At 46.6% G+C, this 22240-nt stretch overlaps 1 protein-coding gene across 2 annotated transcripts in view; it reads right to left on the reverse strand.

The window, feature by feature from the left end:
- ARB2A (ARB2 cotranscriptional regulator A) overlaps nucleotides 1-22240 on the reverse strand; it is a 616199-nt gene that overhangs the window by 351826 nt on the left and 242133 nt on the right. The window lies entirely within an intron of this gene.

Below are 22240 nucleotides of genomic sequence, written 5' to 3' on the forward strand. Positions count from 1 at the left end.
ATAGGGGTATTTAGTCCTCCGGCTGTGTCGAGGTGTCTAGGGTTTGTTAGGCACACCCCACGGCTACTTCTAGTTGCGGTGTTAATTCAGGATTTGCGGTCAGTACAGGTTCCACCGACTCCAGAGAAAGTTTCATGCGGCTCCAAGGTCACCAGATCATAACAGTACAACTGGCCCATAATGAGTTAAATGCATCTCAGAAGAAGGGAAGAAAGGTGTTGAGCCATTTTTTTTTTCTGCAGTCTGTTCTGTCTTTTCTTTCCTCTTTATTTATGGGTGGCTGAGGAGTCTTGTGCCAGCATGGATGTTCAGGAATTAGCTTCTCGTGTAGACCAGCTTGCTGCTAGGGTACAGGGTATTTCTGATTATATTGTTTAGACTCCTGCTTTAGAGCCGAAGATTCCTACCCCTGATTTGTTTTTTGGTGATAGGTCCAAATTTTTGGGTTTTAAAAACAATTGTAAATTGTTTTTTGCTCTGAGACCGCGATCCTCCGGTGATTCCATTCAGCAGGTTAAAATTGTCATCTCCCTGCTGCGCGGCGATCCACAGGATTGGGCATTTTCCCTGGAATATGGGAATCCGGCCTTGCTTAATGTAGATTCCTTTTTTCAGGCTTTAGGATTATTATATGATGAACCTAATTCTGTGGATCAAGCGGAGAAAACCTTGTTGGCCCTGTCTCAGGGTCAAGAGGCGGCAGAATTGTATTGTCAGAAATTTAGAAAATGGTCTGTGTTGACTAAATGGAATGATGATGCTTTGGCGGCAATTTTCAGAAAGGGTCTTTCTGAATCCGTTAAAGAAGGGGTGGTCCTTTCTGCCATTTCCCCTGATTTACGGCGGGTTCTTCAGGAATTTCAGGCTGATAGACCTGATCACTGTCCTGTGGGGAAATTGTTTGTTCCTGACAGATGGACTAGTAGAGTGATTTCTGAGGTTCACTGTTCTGTGTTGGCTGGTCATCCTGGTATTTTTGGTACCAGAGATTTGGTTGGTAGGTCCTTTTGGTGGCCTTCGTTGTCACGTGATGTGCGTTCTTTTGTGCAGTCCTGTGGGACTTGTGCGCAGGCCAAGCCTTGTTGTTCGCGTGCTAGTGGGTTACTTTTGCCATTGCCGGTCCCTGAGAGGCCCTGGACGCATATTTCTGTGGATTTTATTTCTGATCTTCCGGTTTCCCAGAGGATGTCGGTTATCTGAGTTATTTGTGACCGGTTTTCTAAGATGGTTCATTTGGTGCCTTTGCCTAAATTGCCTTCCTCTTCAGAGTTGGTTCCGTTGTTTTTTCAGTATGTGGTTCGTTTGCATGGTATTCCGGAGAATATTGTGTCCGACAGAGGTTCCCAGTTTGTTTCTAGGTTTTGGCGGGCCTTTTGTGCTAGACTGGGCATTGATTTGTCTTTTTCTTCTGCATTTCATCCTCAGACAAATGGCCAGACCGAGCGAACTAATCAGATTTTGGAGACTTATTTGAGATGCTTTGTGTCTGCCGATCAGGATGATTGGGTGGCCTTTTTGCCATTGGCCGAGTTTGCCCTTAATAATCGGGCTAGTTCGGCTACTTTGGTTTCGCCTTTTTTTGTAATTTTGGTTTTCATCCTCGTTTTTCTTCTGGGCAGGTTGAGCCTTCTGACTGTCCTGGTGTGGATTCTGTGGTTGACAGGTTGCAGCAGATTTGGGCTCATGTGGTGGACAATTTGGTGTTGTCTCAGGAGGAGGCTCAACGTTTTGCTAACCGTCGTCGGTGTGTTGGTTCTCGGCTTCGGGTTGGGGATTTGGTTTGGTTGTCTTCCCGTCATGTTCCTATGAAGGTCTCTTCCCCTAAATTTAAGCCTCGGTTTATTGGTCCTTATAGGATTTCTGAGATTATTAATCCGGTGTCTTTTCGATTGGCGCTTCCGGCCTCTTTTGCTATCCATAATGTCTTCCATAGATCTTTACTGCGGAAATATGTGGTGCCCGTTGTTCCCTCTGTTGATCCTCCGGCCCATTTTGGTTGATGGGGAGTTGGAGTATGTGGTTGAGAAGATTTTGGATTCTCGTTTTTCGAGGCGGAGGCTTCAGTACCTTGTCAAATGGAAGGGTTATGGTCAGGAGGATAATTCTTGGGTTTTTGCTTCTGATGTCCATGCTGCTGATCTGGTCCGTGCCTTTCATCTGGCTCGTCCTGATCGGCCTGGGGGCGCTGGTGAGGGTTCGGTGACCCCTCCTCAAGGGGAGGGTACTGTTGTGAATTCTGCTTTTGGGTTCCCTCCGGTGGTAGTAGGTGGTAATGCAGTTGTCCCTGGGTTGCAGTCCTGGTCAGGTGTGTCTGCTGATTGCAGTTCTGACTGGGGTATTTAGGTGTGCAGGATTCATTAGTCCTTGCCAGTTGTCAATTGTTGTTGGGAGGTGTAGGACCTCTGCCTGGTTCCTCCTGCCTTTCTGCCAAATCAGCAAAGATAAGTGTCTGGTTTTTTTTTCCCTGTGGCACACATGCGGTTTGCTTCACAATAAAGTGCTATTCTTTGTGTTTTCTTGTCCAGCTTAGATTGTGTCAGTATTTTCTCAGTCTTGTTGGATTCTCTGGAGTGGCAGATATACATTCCATGTCTTTAGTTAGATTGTGGAACTTTTTGTATTATCTGTTGTGGATATTTTTGGAAGGGTTTTAATACTGACCGCCTAGTAATCTGTCCTATCCTTTCCTATTTAGCTAGAGTGGCCTCTTTTGCTAAATCCTGTTTCCTACCTGCGTGTGTCTATTCTTCTCCTACTCACAGTCATTATTCGTGGGGGGCTGCCTATCCTTTGGGGGTCTGCTCTGAGGCAAGATAGCATTCCTATTTACATCTATAGGGGTATTTAGTCCTCCGGCTGTGTCGAGGTGTCTAGGGTTTGTTAGGCACACCCCACGGCTACTTCTAGTTGCGGTGTTAGTTCAGGATTTGCGGTCAGTACAGGTTCCACCGACTCCAGAGAAAGTTTTCATGCGGCTCCAAGGTCACCAGATCATAACAGGCGTCGCAGTCCGGTCCGGGGCCTCCCATCTTCATACGATGACGTCCTCTTTTATCTAACCTCTTTTTCTCATCTTTTAGGATACATCGGGGGCTTATCTACATCATTTCAGAATGCTGTAGATAAGCCCCTGATGCTGGTGGGCTTAGCTCACCTTCGATTTTGGGGGTGACAGGTTCCCTTTAACTCGCTTCACCTTTCGGACGTCAGCGCAAGCGCCCTGGGAGTGCAGGGATGGGATTACGGCACCACAACTGTAAGTCACCAGTTTGTGTGATGTCCATGGGAGGGGTTGGTATTAAAATGAAGTCAAGAGGCAGAGATTTTTTCCAGGCCCCAGAAAGAAATCATTAACATAAAACATTAAAACTTTCTCCACAAGTAGCCAAAGCTGTGAGGCATACAGGAAAGACTATTTAACCTTTCTATTACCCGTATGCAGTGCTGTGGAGTTGAAGTCGTGGAGTCGGTGTCCATTTTGGCGGAGTCGGAGTTGGTATAAAATGGACCGACTCCTAAAATATATAATAAATTTGGGACAGTAGTTTAGGGCAGAATGTGCTGTAAATGTTTTCATAAGAATTTGGGAAAGTTATGAAATGTCATATAAACATTTGTTGTGTTCCCAATCTAAGGATCTCAGCTTCAGATGAATTTGTGCTGCACTTTTTGTAGATGCTCAATAGTGAGGCAGTGCTGTAGAGTTGGAAGTCAGTCAGAGTTGGAGTTGGTGGTTTGGGTTACCGACTCCACAGCTCTGCCTGTATGCCCATAGTAATAGCTTGAAAGCGTCCAGGGAGCGACAAATTCCCTTTAAATCATTACAGATACTGTTATTTATTAACCATTACTTACTTAGAGGGAACTTGTCAGCTCATTTATGCTGCCTAAACCACGGTCAGCATAAATCAGACGTTATTGCTGGTTATACTAAAACGCATAAGGTGTTTCAAAGAAAAGATAATTTAAGAAGACCTATGAAATTTCGTAGAAAACATACTTTAAAAGAAGGGCAGGGAACTATGTGTCTCAGATGACTAGTCTAGGCAAGACCCTGGCGGATTCTCCCTCCTTAGCCTCCTGTAGTCTCACACACAGGGAGAGACTGGTCAGTCACAAGGAGCAGGATGGGGAGAAGCCACTGGGCACCAGCCACTTGGACAGGTCACCCAAGGAGGACAGTCCACAGCCTGTCTTTTAAAGTTTGTTTTCTCTGAAATTTCTTAAGGTTTCAGAGTAAAACCTCCTGCAATAACACAGCCAGTGTCCGATTCATGCGGTCCGTGGGTCAGGCAGCATAAATATGCTAACAAGTTCCCTTTAAAGAGTACTCCAGTATATAATGTGCACAGGAACTAACAAAATTTCCCACTAAGGCTACTTTCACACTAGCGTTTTTGGCTGTACGTCGCAATGCGTCGTTTAGGAGAAAAAACGCATCCTGCAAAGTTGTCTGCAGGATGCGTTTTTTCCCCATAGACTAACATTAGCGATGCATTGTGACATATAGCCACATGTCGCAACCGTCGTGCGACGGTTGCGTCGTGTTTTGGCGGACCCTCGGCACAAAAAAAGTTACATGTAACTTTTTTGTGCGTCAAGTCCGCCATTTTCGACTGCGCATGCGCAGCCGAAACTCCGCCCCCTCCTCCCCGGACATTACAATGGGGCAGCGGAAGCGTCGCAAGACTGGCAAGTCGGACATTTTTTTCACAGTATGCGTCGGTACGTCGGGCTGACACAGCGCGACGGCCCCGTACCGACGCTAGTGTGAAAGTAGCCTAAATTAATACAAGCAGAGATATTAAAGATTATGGAAAATTAATAGACAAAAATATATAATATTCTTTATACAATGAAAAGTGACATTTTCATTCATTTTCAGGAACCCAAACACCCAGTTAAGAGGAGTAACATAATGCTTCAATAAAGTTAGTAAAGGTCACAGAGCTATGATTTTCATGCTTTATACAAGTATACAAAACATAAAAGCCTGGAGGTTAGTTCATTCTAGAAACTCTATGTATTAGTGCATGTGTTAATAGGAATCACGTAACAGGCCAAAACGAAGAGCATGAATGTATGGGTCACATGTAATGTCACATTGTGCGTGCCCCCCGCTGTATTGGCACTCTTGGGGTAGAAGCTCTACAACAATCCCATGGTGCTAGCATTACAAAGGTGCAAAGGTTCATGGAGCTACGGCAGGACACAGCAAAGGCAGGGTATCCTGATAATATCATGGGTGAGGATGGGGTTTCACGAGTCACCGTCCTCTTCACTCCCATGAAAGCAAATATTGTGTCTCATAAGAACAACTACTAAAAAAAAAAGAAAGTTACTTTCTAATTTCCTAACCTCATTTCATTACATTTGCACCATTATTCGCTGTACAATAAACACATACCCTGTGTATAGCCCGATGAGCTGGCGACCCACATGTACGAGAGTGGAGTACCTGCAGAGTATGAGTTGGGTTTCTAAGGTGCTGAAATAAACTGATGTGATAAGTTTTAGGCACAAGGCAAGCACTGGGTGGCTGCACCTCAATAGGGTCAGAGGTGACACTTTAGTTACCAAGTCCAGATGTTGAACTTTTCCCATACCACCTTCCATACTGCTAAAGCATGATAAATTGCTACATATTCTACTTCAAAAGATAAGAAAGATAAGAAACCTCTCCAGTTATGGTCCCCAAGTCCACAAATCCGCATACAAAATTAATTTACTGCAAAGAATTCCATCAAACCTCATCATGAACGTAATCTAACCGAAAAGGTAAAGGCAAATAATGGTGCTGTGAGGATCGAGACATATTTTCATTAACACACCAATGATTGAAACTTAATCATTCAAATTACAGGCAAATTAGCGTATTAGTGGCCATTGGCTACATGCAGAGATCCTGGTGCGGTATTTTCATCATAAAGTATAACTCCTAATTAAAGTCAGTAGTTAGTACGTGTTTGTCAATATAAGTCCATGGCAAATACAGATGAAAGCTGACAATTTATAGCCATTCATTTAACCTACATAAAACTTTCTGGGACAATGGGGCCTACATATCATGTGTCAGAAAGGCAATGTTTTGAAGCTAATTGGTGCAAGGTGTACACTGCGGCGGTCTGAGCCTGGATTTTAGCCTTGATCTTATTAAATACAGATCCAAATGTACTAAATCCTATACATTCAGGAAGCCAATACTATACACACACTCAAAGATTATAAAATAAACAAATAAATATATATATACACACACAGTATATATATATATATATATATATATATATATATATATATATATATATATATATATATATATATATATACACACTAGATGGTGGCCTGATTCTAACGCATCAGGTATTCTAGAATATGTATGTCCACGTAGTATATTGCCCAGAGACGTAGTATATTGCCCAGCCCACGTAGTATATTGCACAGCCCGCGTAGTATATAGCACAGCCCGCGTAGTATATTGCCCAGTTACGTAGTATATTGCCGTTACGTAGTATCTTGCCCAGCCCACGTAGTATATAGCACAGCCCACGTAGTATAGCACAGCCCACGTAGTATATTGCCCAGTTACGTAGTATATTGCCCAGCCACGTAGTATATTGCCCAGCCACGTAGTATATTGCCCAGCCACGTAGTATACAGCACAGAGCCACGTAGTATATTGCCCAGTGACGTAGTATATTGCCAAGTAACGTAGTATACAGCACAGAGCCACGTAGTATATTGTCCAGTGACGTAGTATATTGCCAAGTAACGTAGTATACAGCACAGAGCCACGTAGTATATTGCCCAGTGACGTAGTATATTGCCAAGTAACGTAGTATACAGCACAGAGCCACGTAGTATATTGTCCAGCTACGTAGTATATTGGAATATAAACACACCGGCGCTCCCAGGGGGGGGGTTACTAGAAAGCCGCAGGTGCCTAGACAGCTACTGTGCTGACTCTGTCATATAGCAAAAAGAAGAAGTGTAAATAGATTAGGACACCGCGCTAACTAGATTTAGAAACACATAATGGGTATGTGTAATGAAAAGAGCGAGTGAACGTCTAGCTGACCAAGACGTATAGCACAATGAGAGTGTAACTAATATTAGTAAACAACTGACCAATTGCTGAAAAGAGCCAGCAAAATTGCCTATTATGGCAATCGCAGCGCGACGGCCCCGTACCGACGCTAGTGTGAAAGTAGCCTTAGGGCTCATACTCACCTGCTAGAAACTCGGATGAGTCTCGCATGTTAATACCCGGCGCTGCTGCCGGCACTCAGGAGCGGAGCCCTTATATTGATGGCCTATCCTTAAGACAAGTCATCAATATTAGGTTGAGGGGGACGACACCCCAAACAATCATCTGTTCCTTGTGGCGGCCGAAAGTGCTCAGTTGCCGAGCTTTGTCAGGTGCATAGTGGCCGCAGCGGGTATTGCAGATTAATCCTTTATGGATTCGAATAGGGGGACCTGAACTACCCCCATAAGGAAAACTGGTTTACCATACAAGTAAAGAAACCTAGCTACACGCCAAATATGAATTATAAAAATGATTTATTGATAACACACCCTGGTGTTCACAAGTGCCAGTATTCAATCAGTGACGTGGATTGATGCTAAACCCAACCAAGGTCCCAAGATCCCAAAGTCGTTGGAGAGGTATTGTGGAGTAAAGGAAGTAGCACATCAGCACCAAATATTCCCATTTCATTGGCTGACAACTGGCACTTCTGAACACCCGTGTGTATATCAATAAAGAACATTTGTAACTCTGCCAGCATGTGTGAGGACTGCAGAGAACTTTATGTACTGAGATTAGCAGGGGCTACTGGCACCTCCTTCTCTTGGGATCGTGTGCCCTGCAGTTCCCACTAACTCTAGTTTACCGTATGAGCTGTATGCACAAATAGCGGGATATTTCCTTAATTTTTTTTTTCCTCAATGCATTGGATGGAAAATTGCAAAAATGCACAAACCCATTAACTAAGTAATCTAAACAAGCTAGAGTCTACAATTATAAAAATGAAGGGCACAATCCAGACCAAAGCCTCACATCCCAGCGAGTAATGTCAAGACGGCTCTGGTGACTTCATAAGACATAATCACACTGTGTGCTAAAGGGCATAAAACCCCTTAATAAGTGGGCCTTCTGTGTATTACGGATTGTCCTACAAAGAGGGAGGAGCACGACCTGCAGTCAATACATGCTTTATTGTAACTTCTCAATTAGCACTTGAGGTTGTTTAGTGGGTGTAATTAGATGAATTTGCCATTAACACTCCTGTTGAAGGTGTACAGGAAAACAAGGCATTCAGTGGATATGTGCTGCTTCTATGGAGTAAAGAATTTCACAAGGCTAGAATATGTAACCAGCACATTACTTTTTCTTTTCCTTCTGCACATGTTGACTAATATCCAGCTAGTCCCACCAAGGAAACAGGAAGAATACAGGAAGGCCGCACACCTCCAAGTGATCACCCCCCGCCTAAGTATTGCAAAAAAAATTCCCAGACTATTACTTATATAGAGCTCTATTTAACCCAGATCCAAGCAAAATGTCATAACTGGCAAGATCTGGTAGGATAAGTTGGATCGCCCCCATGGGGCCATGGGGTACTCGGTACAGGGTCCTGCGGTTCACAGGGGGATGTCACGGTGGCTGACCCCGTCCGTGGCCCTGGGACGTCCGTGTAAAAGGGAAATGTCTTTAAAGGGATAGAGTTTGTGTTCGTGACGCCACCTGTGGTATTCGGACAGGGTGACCGACGCTGCTTTAAGGGGTCCGCTGGGGTGAGGTTATGGCAGCACAGGTGAAGTGTATCCCCAGGGCTTCCCAGTGTGTAGATGGTGGATGGTGAGAGGCGCAGAGAAGAACGAGGACACAAGGTTGCAGTCTCTTTACCTTTACTGAAGACTTCAGCATCCACAGTCCAGGGCACCAGATCACAGGGCAGGCAGAGTCCGGCCAGTTTGGAGGCAAGTCCAGAGTCCCCTTTGTCCAGGTGGAAATCAGCCTTCCCTTGCGCTGTAGTCCTTTACTGCCTATGGCTTCACATAAGGGTCTCACAGATGTGGTGTCTCTCTCTCTGTCCCCCGTAGTTGGATAGGACAATACCCGTATGACTGGTGGCTTGAGGCTGTTTATAGGGACTCTAGCATGCCCAGGCCTCTAAGGGGTGCCACCGTGCATCCTGGGTGTAGGTGTGGACATGTAACTTGCAATTAGCTGTCCTGCCGGTCTCTGGAGTAAAGCATAAAGGTCCTTACTCCCTCGGTGTTCCAGCTACCGGGATTCTGCGTCTCAGAAGGAGGCAGCCTGTGCAGGGTTGGTCCCCTTCTGGTATCCTCTCTTTTGCTTTCCTTCCCGCTCACTGCTAAACAGTTCTGCCTTCTGAATGTCTCTTCCCAGGAGCTGTAGCACTTTAGGCTACACGGCTCCTCTGCTTCCTTTCCCTCTGTCTTTCTGACAGGAACTGACTGCTTTCCCTCCAGATCAGGATGTTCTTATAGGGGAGTTCACCTTAAACAGGCTTAGAGCTCCCCCTTCTGATCTGGAGTGTGAACATGTTGCATGTTTGTGATACCTAGATGCAGTTATCCTTCTTTGCCTCCAAACGTAGCATCACTCTCCCCGAGAGGAAAGCAATACCACTGCGACGACCAGGACTCTGGGGCGCTGCAAGTATACTTGGACAGCAACTGTAAAGAAGACCTATCACCAATTGAAAAATGGCCAGTTTTTGCCCTTATTTTCTCCCTGATTATCCCCCTAGATAGTTCACATTTTTCTTCTTTTAATATCTGCCATACAATTCCAGAGATAAGGGCCTTTTTATTACTGCTGATTTTCATTGTCTTTACACCAAGTAGGCGTGGCTCATAGGCTGCTCTGCATAATTATGCTGTGGGCCACACCCTCTTGTGAAAAATCATAAAAATTAACACAAAATAAAACGGCCCATATCTCTGCAATCATATAGCAAATTTTAAAAACAAAACAGTGAAATATCCAGGGGAGCAGGGGGATAACATAATAAGCAAAAAGGGGCACTTGACTAGGTGACAGGTCCTCTTAAATAACACCGGAAATAACAAAATCGTTGGATATCACGGGCATGTACAGGAGTTGTGAAGTAACACACTCTGGAGTTATTCCCTTGCTTTCAGTTATTGGCATAAATAATACGGTAAGTAAAAAAATTTTCTAAAACGAAGAAAAAAAAACATGACTTACCCCTTGAATCTCCACCACTCCAGTGCTGCTGGTCTGCTCACCTCAGTACAAGAAGTAATGATGTCCTCCACATCGGTCATTTGACTGCCACAATTAATCACGGACATTTGCGCCACATGATCAGTAAGGCTAGTACTTGGCTGACACGGTCAGGTGATTGATATACATGATGTCATGACATCCGGTACAAGCGGGAACCGCCAATATCAGCGGTTGAGTTGAGGATAAAGGGCATGTAATCAATGGGTAAGTTAGACCTATTTCTTAATTTTAGATCAATCACCAGTCCTGATCAAGTTTAAAAAAAAAAAATCAATCACTGGTTTTGAGAATCTCACTACTTAAAGGGTTACCTACATACTGCACAACATATATACTTTCATTCTGACACTTTAGACCAAAAATCTGGAAAACCCAAGTTGTGATTTTTTTTTTACCCCAACACAATTTATTCAGGCGCTTTCAGAAGTTCCTGCAGACTGTCCAATAGATAAGTCTTTCAGCTGTGTTTTATTCATAGTGTATAGCAATGTCCCCCTCCATGATCTGCAATCACAGCTGGATTTTAGGTTAAAAAAAATTAATGGGTTAGACTAATTTAAAGGGACTCTGTCACCTGAATTTGGAGGGAACAATTTTCAGCCATAGGGGCGGGGTTTTCGGGTGTTTGATTCACCCTTTCCTTACCCGCTGGCTGCATGCTGGCTGCAATATTGGATTGAAGTTCATTCTCTGTCCTCCATAGTACACGCCTGCGTAAGGCAAGATTGCCTTGTGCAGGCATGTACTACGGAGGACAGAGAATGAACTTCAATCCAATATTGCAGCCAGCGGGTAAGGAAAGGGTGAATCAAACACCTGAAAACCCCACCCCTATGGCTGAAAATTGTTCCCTCCAAATTCAGGTGACAGAGTCCCTTTAAAGGAGCTGTCCCATGAACAAAGAACATTTTAATCAGAAGGTCTTGAAGAAAAATAAGTTCCACAGTTGGATTTGCTAAAGCAGAAAGCAGCTGCTGCAATCCCATGCTGTCCTGTCTGTATACTCTTTTGCGTCCTCCCCTGCCCAGCAGCTGTAATGATCAGACCATGTCCCTGTACGGTCAGACACAGTCATTACACAGTATGCAGCAGAGGCACATTTATAAGAATATCTCAAATTGTGAAAATTATTTTTAATTCCAAGATCTATAAAAAAAAAAATTATAAAAATAAACCGTACTTCTTGTGACGACCCCTTTAAGTGTAAAACTTAATCTTGCAAAACTAGACACCAGATATCATACAGAGCAGGGCACAGATGCAATACCCGGTGCATGGGGGAAGGTGTTGTGGTGTCTGGTGAAAGCTAAAAGGACCATGGAATCTTTTGTTCTAGTGATTGGTGGGGATTCCAGCAGTCACACTTACACTTATTGTATGCTGATGTAAAATGGTGATGGTTTTTTTTTTAAATCATAAACAGTGTTGATACAGTAATTTGGTTCAGCCACCAGAGGTCACCCAGAAGTAAAAGACAAGAAGATTCTGGAAACAGGACAGTTACCTCAGAGAGAGTTTCTGGGCGTTTGAGAAGAAGCAGCGCGGTGATGGAGAGTGGGGAATCCAGATCTTGAGGCATTCCTGTTTGGGACTGTGTGATTTCAAGAAAGCTATTCTTGTGAGTAAACAGAGAAGTGTGACCGGTCACCGACTGTGTAGTTAGCTAGGGATAGCTAGATAGGAATCACAGCCTATTTAAGGACACTCTTGTATGAAGAATTGCCTGACAACTAATAGACACTGTGTGGATTCCTGCGCTTCACGATTCTGGCTGTGGGATATTCCTGGAATTATTTGTGAACTTTATCTGGATCTGCATCAGAAGATTTGGTGGCTCAAATACCTATTTAACCCCTTCATGACCCAGCCTATTTTGGCCTTAATGACCTTGCCGTTTTTTGCAATTCTGACCAGTGTCCCTTTATGAGGTAATAACTCAGGAACGCTTCAACGGATCCTAGCGATTCTGAGATTGTTTTTTCGTGACATATTGGGCTTCATGTTAGTGGTAAATTTAGGTCGATAATTTCTGAGTTTATTTTTGAAAAAAACGGAAATTTGGCAAAAAATTTGAAAATTTCGCAATTTTCACATTTTGAATTTTTATTCTGTTAAACCAGAGAGTTATGTGACACAAAATAGTTAATAAATAACGTTTCCCACATGTCTACTTTACATCAGCACAATTTTGGAAACAATTTTTTTTTTTGCTAGGAAGTTATAAGGGTTAAAATTTGACCAGTGATTTCTCATTTTTACAACAAAATTTACAAAACCATTTTTTTTACGGACCACCTCACATTTGAAGTCATTTTGAGGGTTCTATATGGCTGAAAATACCCAAAAGTGACACCATTCTAAAAACTGCACCCCTCAAGGTGCTCAAAACCACATTCAAGAAGTTTATTAACCCTTCAGGTGTTTCACAGCAGCAGAAGCAACATGGAAGTAAAAAATGAACATTTAACTTTTTAGTCACAAAAATGATCTTTTAGCAACAATTTTTTTATTTTCCCAGCGGTAAAAGGAGAAACTGGACCACGGACGTTGTTGTCCAATTTGTCCTGAGTACGCTGATACCTCATATGTGGGGGTAAACCACTGTTTGGGCACATGGTAAGGCTCGGAAGGGAAGGAGCGCCATTTGACTTTTTGAATGAAAAATTATCTCCATCGTTAGCGGACACCATGTCGCGTTTGGAGAGCCCCTGTATGCCTAAACATTGGAGCTCCCCTACAAGGAGCTCCCCTACAAGTGACCCCATTTTGGAAACTAGACCCCCCAAGGAACTTATCTAGATGCATAGTGAGCACTTATAACCCCCAGGTGCTTCACAGAAGTTTATAACGCAGAGCCGTGAAAATAAAAAAATAATTTTTCTTTCCTCAAAAATGATTTTTAGCCCAGAATTTTTTATTTTCCCAAGGGTAATAGGAGAAATTGGATCCCAAATGTTGTTGTCCAGTTTGTCCTGAGTACGATGATACCCCATATGTGGGGGTAAACCACTGTTTGGGCGCACGGCAGGGCTCGGAAGGGAAGGCACGCCATTTAGCTTTTTGAATGGAAAATTAGCTCCAATCATTAGCGGACACCATGTCGCGTTTGGAGAGCCCCTGTGTGCCTAAACATTGGAGCTCCCGCACAAGTGACCCCATTTTGGAAACTAGACCTCCCAAGGAACTAATCTAGATGTGTGGTGAGCACTTTGAACCCCCAAGTGCTTCACAGAAGTTTATAACGCAGAGCCGTGAAAATAAAAAATGTGTTTCCTTTCCTCAAAAATATTTTTTTAGCCCAGAATTTTTTTATTTTTGCAAGAGTAACAGGAGAAATTGGACCCCAAAAGTTGTTGTCCAGTTTCTCCTGAGTACGCTGATACCCCATATGTGGGGGTAAACCACTGTTTTGGCACACGTCGGGGTTCGGAAGGGAAGTAGTGACGTTTTGAAATGCATACTTTGATGGAATGCTCTGCGGGCATCAGGTTGCGTTTGCAGAGCCCCTGATGTGCCTAAACAGTAGGAACTCCCCACAAGTGACCCCATTTTGGAAACTAGACCCCCCAAGGAACTTATCTAGATGTGTGGTGAGCACTTTGAACCCCCAAGTGCTTCACAGAAGTTTACAACGCAGAGCCGTGAAAAAAAAAAAATCATTTTTCTTTCCTCAAAAAAGATGTTTTAGCAAGCAATTTTTTATTTTCACAAGGGTAACAGGAGAATTTGGACCCCAATATTTGTTGCCCAGTTTGTTGTGAGTACGCTCATACCCCATATGTGGGGGTAAACCACTGTTTGGGCGCACGTCAGGGCTCGGAAGGGAAGTAGTGACATTTGAAATGCAGACTTTGATGGAATGGTCTGCGGGCGTCACATTGCATTTGCAGAGCCCCTGATGTGCCTAAACAGTAGAAACCCCCCACAAGTGACCCCATTTTGGAAACTAGACCCCCCAAGGAACTTATCTAGATGTGTGGTGAGCACGTTCAACCCCCAAGTGCTTCACAGAAGTTTACAACGCAGAGCCGTGAAAATAAAAAAATAATTGTTCTTTCCTCAAAAATTATGTTTTAGCAAGTAATTTTTTATTTTTGCAAGGGTAACAGGAGAAATTGGACCCCAACAGTTGTTGCCCAGTTTGTCCTGAGTACGCTGGTACCCCAAATGTGGGGGTAAACCACTGTTTGGGCGCACGTCGGGGCTTGGAAGGGCGGGAGCACCATTTGACTTTTTGAACGCAAGATTGGCTGGAATCAATGGTGGCGCCATGTTGCGTTTGGAGACCCCTGATGTGCCTAAACAGTGGAAACCCCTCAATTCTAACTTCAACACTAACCCCAACACACCCCTAATCCTAATCCCAACTGTAGCCATAACCCTAATCACAACCCTAACCCCAACACACCCCTAACCATAACCCTAACCGCAACACAACCGTAACCCTAATTCCAACCCTAATCCTAACCCTAATCCCAACCGTAACCCTAATCCCAACCCTAACCACAACTGTAACCCCAAGACACCCCTAACCCTATCCGTAACCCTAACCACAAGCCTAATCTTAACCCTATTTCAAACCCTAGCCCTAATTCCAACCCTAACCCTAAGGCTATGTGCCCACGTTGCAGATTCGTGTGAGATTTTTCCGCACGATTTTTGAAAAATCTGCAGGTAAAAGGCACTGCGTTTTACCTGCGGATTTACAGCAGATTTCCAGTGTTTTTTTGTGCGGATTTCACCTGCGGATTCCTATTGAGGAACAGGTGTAAAACGCTGCGGAATCCGCACAAAGAATTGACATGCTGCGGAAAATACAACGCAGCGTTTCTGCACGGAATTTTCCGCACCATGGGCACAGCGGATTTGGTTTTCCTTAGGTGTACATGGTACTGTAAACCTGATGGAAAACTGCTTCGAATTCGCAGCGGCCAATCCGCTGCGGATCCGCGGCCAATCCGCTGCGGATCCGCGGCCAATCCGCTGCGGATCCGCGGCCAATCCGCTGCGGATCCGCTGCCAATCCGCTGCGGATCCGCGGCCAATCCGCTGCGGATCCACGGCCAATCCGCTACCGATCCGCTGCGGATCCGCGGCCCATCCGCTGCGGATCCGCTGCCAATCCGCTGCGGATCCGCGGCCAATCCGCTGCGGATCCGCGGCCAATCCGCTGCGGATCCGCGGCCAATCCGCTGCGGATCCGCGGCCAATCCGCTGCGGATCCGCGGCCAATCCGCTGCGGATCCGCTGCGGATCCACGGCCGATCCGCTGCGGATCCGCGGCCGATCCGCTGCCGATCCGCTGCGGATCCGCGGCCGATCCGCTCTGTGTGCACATGCCATAACCCTACCCCTAACCCTACCCGTAACCCTAACCCTACCCCTAACCCTACCCCTAGTTCTAACCCTAGTTCTAACCCTAACCCTAGTGGAAAAAAAAAAAAAAAAAAATTCTTTATTTTATTATTGTCCCTATGGGGGTGATAAGGGGGGCGGGGGTTATTTATTATTTTTTTTATTTTGATCGCTGTGATAGAACCTACCACAGCGATCAAAATGTACTTGTAAGGAATCTGCCGACTGGCAGATTCGGCGGGCGCACTGAGCATGCGCCCGCCATTTTCCAAGATGGCGGCGCCCAGCGAGGAGACGGCCGGACACCGGGAGGATCGGTAAGTATGAAGGGGTGGTGGGGGGGTGGATCGGAGCACAGGGGGGGTGATCGGAGCACAGGGGGGGGGGATCCTGAGCAAGGAGGGAGCGGACAGGAGGACGGGGGAGCCGGCAGGCGGACGGAGGGGACCGGAGGACTAACGGAGGGCTGGGGGGGCGATCGGTGGGTGTGGGGGGGGGTGACTTCAGGTTTTCCAGCCATGGCCGATGATATTGCAGCATCGGCCATGGCTGGATTGTAATATTTCACCAGTTTTTTAGGTGAAATATTACAAATCGCTGATTGGCAGTTTCACTTTCAACAGCCAATCAGAGCGATCGTAGCCACGGGGGGGTGAAGCCACCCCCCCTGGGCTGAAGCACCACTCCCCCTGTCTCTGCAGATCGGGTAAAATGGGAGTTAACCCCTTCACCCGATCTGCAGGGACGCGATCCCTCCATGACGCATACGCTGCGTCATAGGTCGGGAAGGCACAGACTTTCATGACGCAGCGTATGCGTCAAAGGTCGGGAAGGGGTTAATCCGCTGCTGGACGTCTGTATAACAAATTCAGTTATTTACCGCTGAAGCATATATTGTGAAAGAGTACACTCTGAGCACTCAATAATAAGACAGTACACTGCGTATACACTGAGTATATACTGTGAGATATATATATGTTGGGAAAAACCGGGTACCCGTGATTTATTGTAAATTAGGCGGGAGGCGGGTGTAAGATTGTATTCCTGAGAGGACCACGTGTCACAGGCACAGTGTAACCCCGTGTAGGCCCGTTACAGTTAAGGGAGGGAGTGGTATAGTTGTGGGGTAGTCTGATTCCTGTCTGTGAAGCTGGCACTTGGGGTCTCTCAGGCTGTATAACTTGTATTCTGTGAGTTGTGGCTGTTGTGGCCCATATTGTGTTGGGAGAGAAATTCTGTCATTTTTTGCAATAGTTATAAAGAAAAGTTGGTTTAATATCATATTGTGCCCTGAGTCATTCATAGCAGCGCCGTATTCTGTTCTCGAGCAGCGACCGGCATAACGGTCGTTACATTTTGGCGTAGTCGGCAGGATACGGTGCTCGCTATGGATGTTACTGATGGAACAGAAGGCGCTGTCGCTCCTGCTGTAGTTATTCACCCCCCTTCCCCCATTGTTTCTGTTAGAGATCGATTAGTGGGTTGCTCTGCCACGGGAGCGCTGCTTAATCATCTGGCCAAGTTTGATGGATACAATCTGCTGCTCAGTGATTGGGAAGGCAGGTTAAAGAATGCCATTGCCTTGCTCGGTGTTAGCCCCCGACTGCAGCCAGAAGTCGCGCTGAATGCTTTGGAGGGGGATGCCCGCAAAGTTGTCTTGTTGAAATCCGAGGATAAGCGAAGAACAGTTGATGACATCATTCGGATATTGAAAAATGCATTTGATCACGTGGCAGCGGCAGGGCAACTGCGAGTACAGTTTTTCGCTCGGACCCAGAGAGACGGAGAAAGTCTGATCCAGTATGCTATAGCATTGGAGGAGCTGCATCAGGAGGTTAAAAGGAAGTCAACTGTGACTGTGGGTACTGAGGCCGAGGTTGACAGCATTCTTCGGGATCAGTTCATTGAGGGGATCCAAAGTGAGACACTAAGGAGTGAATTGTTGCTGAAAGCTCGAAGTATTCCTGGTATTACATATGCTGAAATTCAGGAAGAAGCAGTAGCACGGACCTTAGAAGTAAAGCCCGTTCTGCAGAGGAGTAACCTGCAAGTGGCTGATACACAAGGGCCGGGGCCAGATCCCATCCAGACACAGCTGGCAGCTTTACAGAAAACCGTGGAAAGCCTGGCAGAGCAGATGCAGCAGATGCAGGTTCGGGAAACACCTCCGATGTACCCGGCACCGCCTAACCCCTCTATTCCATTGTATGGGCGGTTACCCTATGCCTCAAGGGAAATGTCGACTGCTATAAGACCCTGGCCATCCAGAGGTTTGGCAAGAAGACCGGTGCAATGCTGGCGATGCAGGGAATTTGGTCATTTGCAGCGAGACTGCCAGAGGAAGCTGGCAGATGAAGCTTCATCATCAGTAAAAGAGAGGCCCTCGCTGTAGTTGGGCATACGGCGGGGCAGGAACGAAAATCAGTGCCCAATGTCTGTTCTGAGGATCTGATTGAGGACAGTCCAACTTTGGAGGTGCAGTTTGCAGGCAAGAAGGTGGCATGTCTGGTGGATACCGGGTCGGAGGTGACTACGATGCCAATGAAGTTTTTTAAGGAGCACTTCGAAGGGACTGTCAAACCGGAGTCGGGACATTTATTAAAACTAAAGGCTGCCAATAATGAGGAAATCCCAGTGGCGGGCATTGCGTGGATGAAGGTACAGCTGTGTGGTCAGGAATTGGGGACCAAGGGAGTGGTGCTCGTGACGACGCAGGCGAGACCAAACCTTCCGGTGGTTCTGGGAATGAACATCCTGAGAGAGCTGGATTCCCTTCTGTTTGAACGTGATGGTCCGCGTTATTGGAAGCGGGTGACGCCCCACAAAGTCACTCAGAGAGTCCTACAGCAGGTGGTCCGTTCATGCGGCATTCAGAAGAGTTCGGCAGAAGGAAGAGCAGTGGGAGCGGTGTATGTCCCACGCGGGTCTGCTGTTGTGATCGGTCCGGGTCAAGAGAAGCTTGTATTGATGCCGGTAGGGACACACAGAAAACTGAATGGTGTGGAGGTGATTCTGGAACCGACCAGTCGGTCAGAAGACACTAATAGTCTAATGGTAGCCCGAACAGTGGCCGTTGTACGATATGGAAGTGTACCGATAAGGTGCTTGAATCTGCAAGATCATGAGATGACTCTGGCGGCAGGCACCAAGCTGGCTGATGTATATGTGTGCGGCGAGAGAGTCATTCCCAAAAGTCAGTTTACACTAAGAGCAGACCACAGGACTGCCTGGACCCTGTCAATGCAGACGACAACCGAAGAGTCCCCCACACCTGCGTGGAATGGCAGGAAGATCATGGAGATTATGGGGGTGGATGAGTCCCAGTTAACATTTGAGCAGGCGCGCAGGCTGGAGGATACACTGTGGGAATATCAGGCTGCTTTCTCCAGGGATGATGAAGACTTTGGTTGCACAAAGGCAGTGGAACACGAAATACCCACAGGAGATACCCCTCCGATTCGAGAGAGATATCGTCAGATCCCGCCGAACCTCTATCAAGAGGTTAAGCGGATGATAGCGCAAATGCTAGACAATGGGGTGATCCACCAGAGTCAGAGTCCTTGGGCCGCACCAGTCGTGTTGGTACGGAAGAAGGATGGGTCCATACGGTTTTGTGTTGATTACCGCAAGCTGAATGCACATACTGTACGTGATTCTTATCCATTACCAAGAATCGAGGAATCCTTGTCCGCACTAGGGAAGGCGAAGTATTTCTCTACGCTTGATTTAGCCAGTGGCTACTGGCAGGTGCCCGTGGCGGCTCGAGATCGGCAGAAGACAGCATTCATCTTGCCGATGGGTCTGTTCGAGTTTAATCGGATGCCCTTTGGACTGGGTAATGCCCCAGGAACATTTCAGCGATTGATGGAGTATTGCTTGGGTGACTACAATTTTGAATCTGTGTTGATCTATCTGGATGATGTAATCGTATTCGGAAATTCATTCGATGATCACCTGAAAAAGCTGCGACAAGTGTTGCACCGACTGAGAGACAATGGACTTAAGATCAAGCCAAAAAAATGTCAACTGTTCCGGACGCAGATTGAGTACCTGGGGCATGTAGTGTCGGCTGAGGGTGTGCAACCAGCACCGAGTAAAATTGAGGCCATTCAAGGGTGGCCCAGACCCAAGACCCGGAGAGAAGTACAGGCATTTCTCGGTCTAGCCGGATACTATCGCCGATTTGTAAAAGACTTTGCTAAAGTGGCTGAGCCACTGAATGAGCTGTTGAGAGGGACGGCGCGAGGGCCCAAGAACCAACCCATCCAATGGACAGATCGACAACAACAGGCATTCGATCAGATCCGGGATGCCCTTGTGCAGGCACCTTTGTTGGCGTATGCACGTTTTGACCGACCTTTCATTCTGTACACTGACGGGAGCCTCCATGGCCTGGGAGCTGTGTTAGCCCAAGAGCAGGAGGGGCGTGAACGGGTTATTGCATATGCCAGTCGGTCTCTACGAGACACCGAGCGAAACCCAGATAATTATAGCTCATTTAAGTTGGAGATGTTGGCCTTGGTGTGGGCTATGACTGAGAAATTTGCAGAGTACCTTGCTGGCTCTGAGATTTTTGTGATGACTGACAATAACCCGCTGGCACACCTAGAGAATGCCAGGCTCGGAGCCCTAGAGCAGAGGTGGGTAGCACGGATGTCCAAGTTTAATTACCGGATTCGGTTCCGTTCTGGTAAAGAGAACTCCAATGCCGATGCACTGTCACGAGTGACTTGTGGTACTCCCCGGCATGTTGTGGATGAAGACCTTGAGGATACCGAGATTCCTGACCTGAGACGATTACCTGTGTTTGTGGATGTGGCACGGTTAAGTGGGGTGGCGACACAGGTCGCCACTTTGCTGGGAAAGACTCGTCAGGAGTGGGCCGATTTACAGGATGCAGACTCCGAGCTGTCACGAGTAAAGAAGTGGCTGAGTCAAAAGTCCTGGCCTGACAGAAGGGTGAGAGCTCGGCTGGGTGCAGAGGGGCAGAAACTGCTACGGCAGTGGGATCGATTGGCCATAACGGAAGGGGTACTGTATCGCTGGATCTATATAGCGGCAGAGCTGGGGTACCGTTGGCAGGTGGTGATCCCAGCCTCAATGGCTCCAGACATTGCCCGAGAGGCTCATACGCAGGGTGCACATTTTGGACCTGAAAAGACGTATAGATGGTTGCATCGATTTGTGTACACACCTGGCTTGGAAGAAGTCGTGAGAGAGGTGTGTGCTAAGTGCCGACCCTGTGAATTGAATAAGTCTCCAGAACAGAGAGCTCCAGTTCAGACAATCGTGACGTCTGCCCCGCTGGAAGTATTAATGGTGGATTATCTGTCCATTGGGTACTCCAGCAGCGGTCATCTCTCATGCCTGGTCATGACCGATCATTTCACAAAATTTGCTGTGGCCATTCCCACTAAAGATCAAACTGCTAAGTCCGCAGCAGAGGCGATCTGTAAACATTTCATGCCGGTGTATGGCTGCCCCCAAAGAGTGCATTCAGACCAAGGTACCTGTTTTCAGGGTCAGCTCATGACTGAGTTGCTGCAGGTCTATGGGATTCAGCAATCACGGACGACGCCCTATCACCCGCAGGGAAATGGAGCTTGTGAGAGATTCAACCGAACGCTGCTCCAGATGCTGAGAACGCTGGAACAAAGGCAAAAGGGGCGATGGCCTGAGTTTCTCCCTGAACTTATGTGGGCTTATAATAACAGAGTCCATAACACTACAGGGTTCACGCCTTATGCGATGATGTTCGGCCGGCCAGGACGAGAAATTGGAGAGCTGAGTCTGACAGTACCGGATGAGCCGCAGTATCGTACAGCCAGTGAGTGGGTCCAGGACCACCGAAGAAAACTGCGAGAGATCCATCAGATAGTGAAAGAACGTGTACGGGATCATCCACACCGAGATCGAAAACCAGTGCACGGGGATGAGTTCCAGGTGGGTGACAAGGTGCTAGTGCGGGTTACACGTCCAGAAGGGAAGTTGAGTGACAGGTGGGAGGATACGCCTTACACAGTAGTGGAAAGGGTGTTCCCAGGAGGAAGTGTGTACACTGTGGTCCCTGAGGGGTGTATCGGACCTCGTCGCACGATGCATCGGAATTGGTTAAAGCGGTGTATATCCGACGCACCTGTCTGTTCCCCTGAGTCATCTGATCCAATGATGGTGCAACCGAGCAATGTTGAGTGTTACTGTTGGGATGACTGTGATGGCGACCTCTCAGAAATGCAGAGTCCGACAGTGCAAACTCCTGATATGCCCACTGATGTTACTGTTCCACCAGATACGACAAATGTTTCGTTGAACCCGACAGGTACTGGCTTACGGAGGTCAGAGAGGAGCACAGCCGGAATTCCTCCGATACGATATAATCCTGATGAGTATGTGTTGCGTGTGAGTTGTGAGAAGCCATTTGTCGGGACGCCAAATTGAAAGTGGGGTGGAGTGTAAAATGGTGATGGTTTTTTTTTTAAATCATAAACAGTGTTGATACAGTAATTTGGTTCAGAAACCAGAGGTCACCCAGAAGTAAAAGACAAGAAGATTCTGGAAACAGGACAGTTACCTCAGAGAGAGTTTCTGGGCGTTTGAGAA

The sequence above is a fragment of the Ranitomeya variabilis genome, chromosome 1 (genome assembly GCF_051348905.1).
Source record: "Ranitomeya variabilis isolate aRanVar5 chromosome 1, aRanVar5.hap1, whole genome shotgun sequence".
Classification (NCBI taxonomy): Eukaryota; Metazoa; Chordata; class Amphibia; order Anura; family Dendrobatidae; genus Ranitomeya; species Ranitomeya variabilis.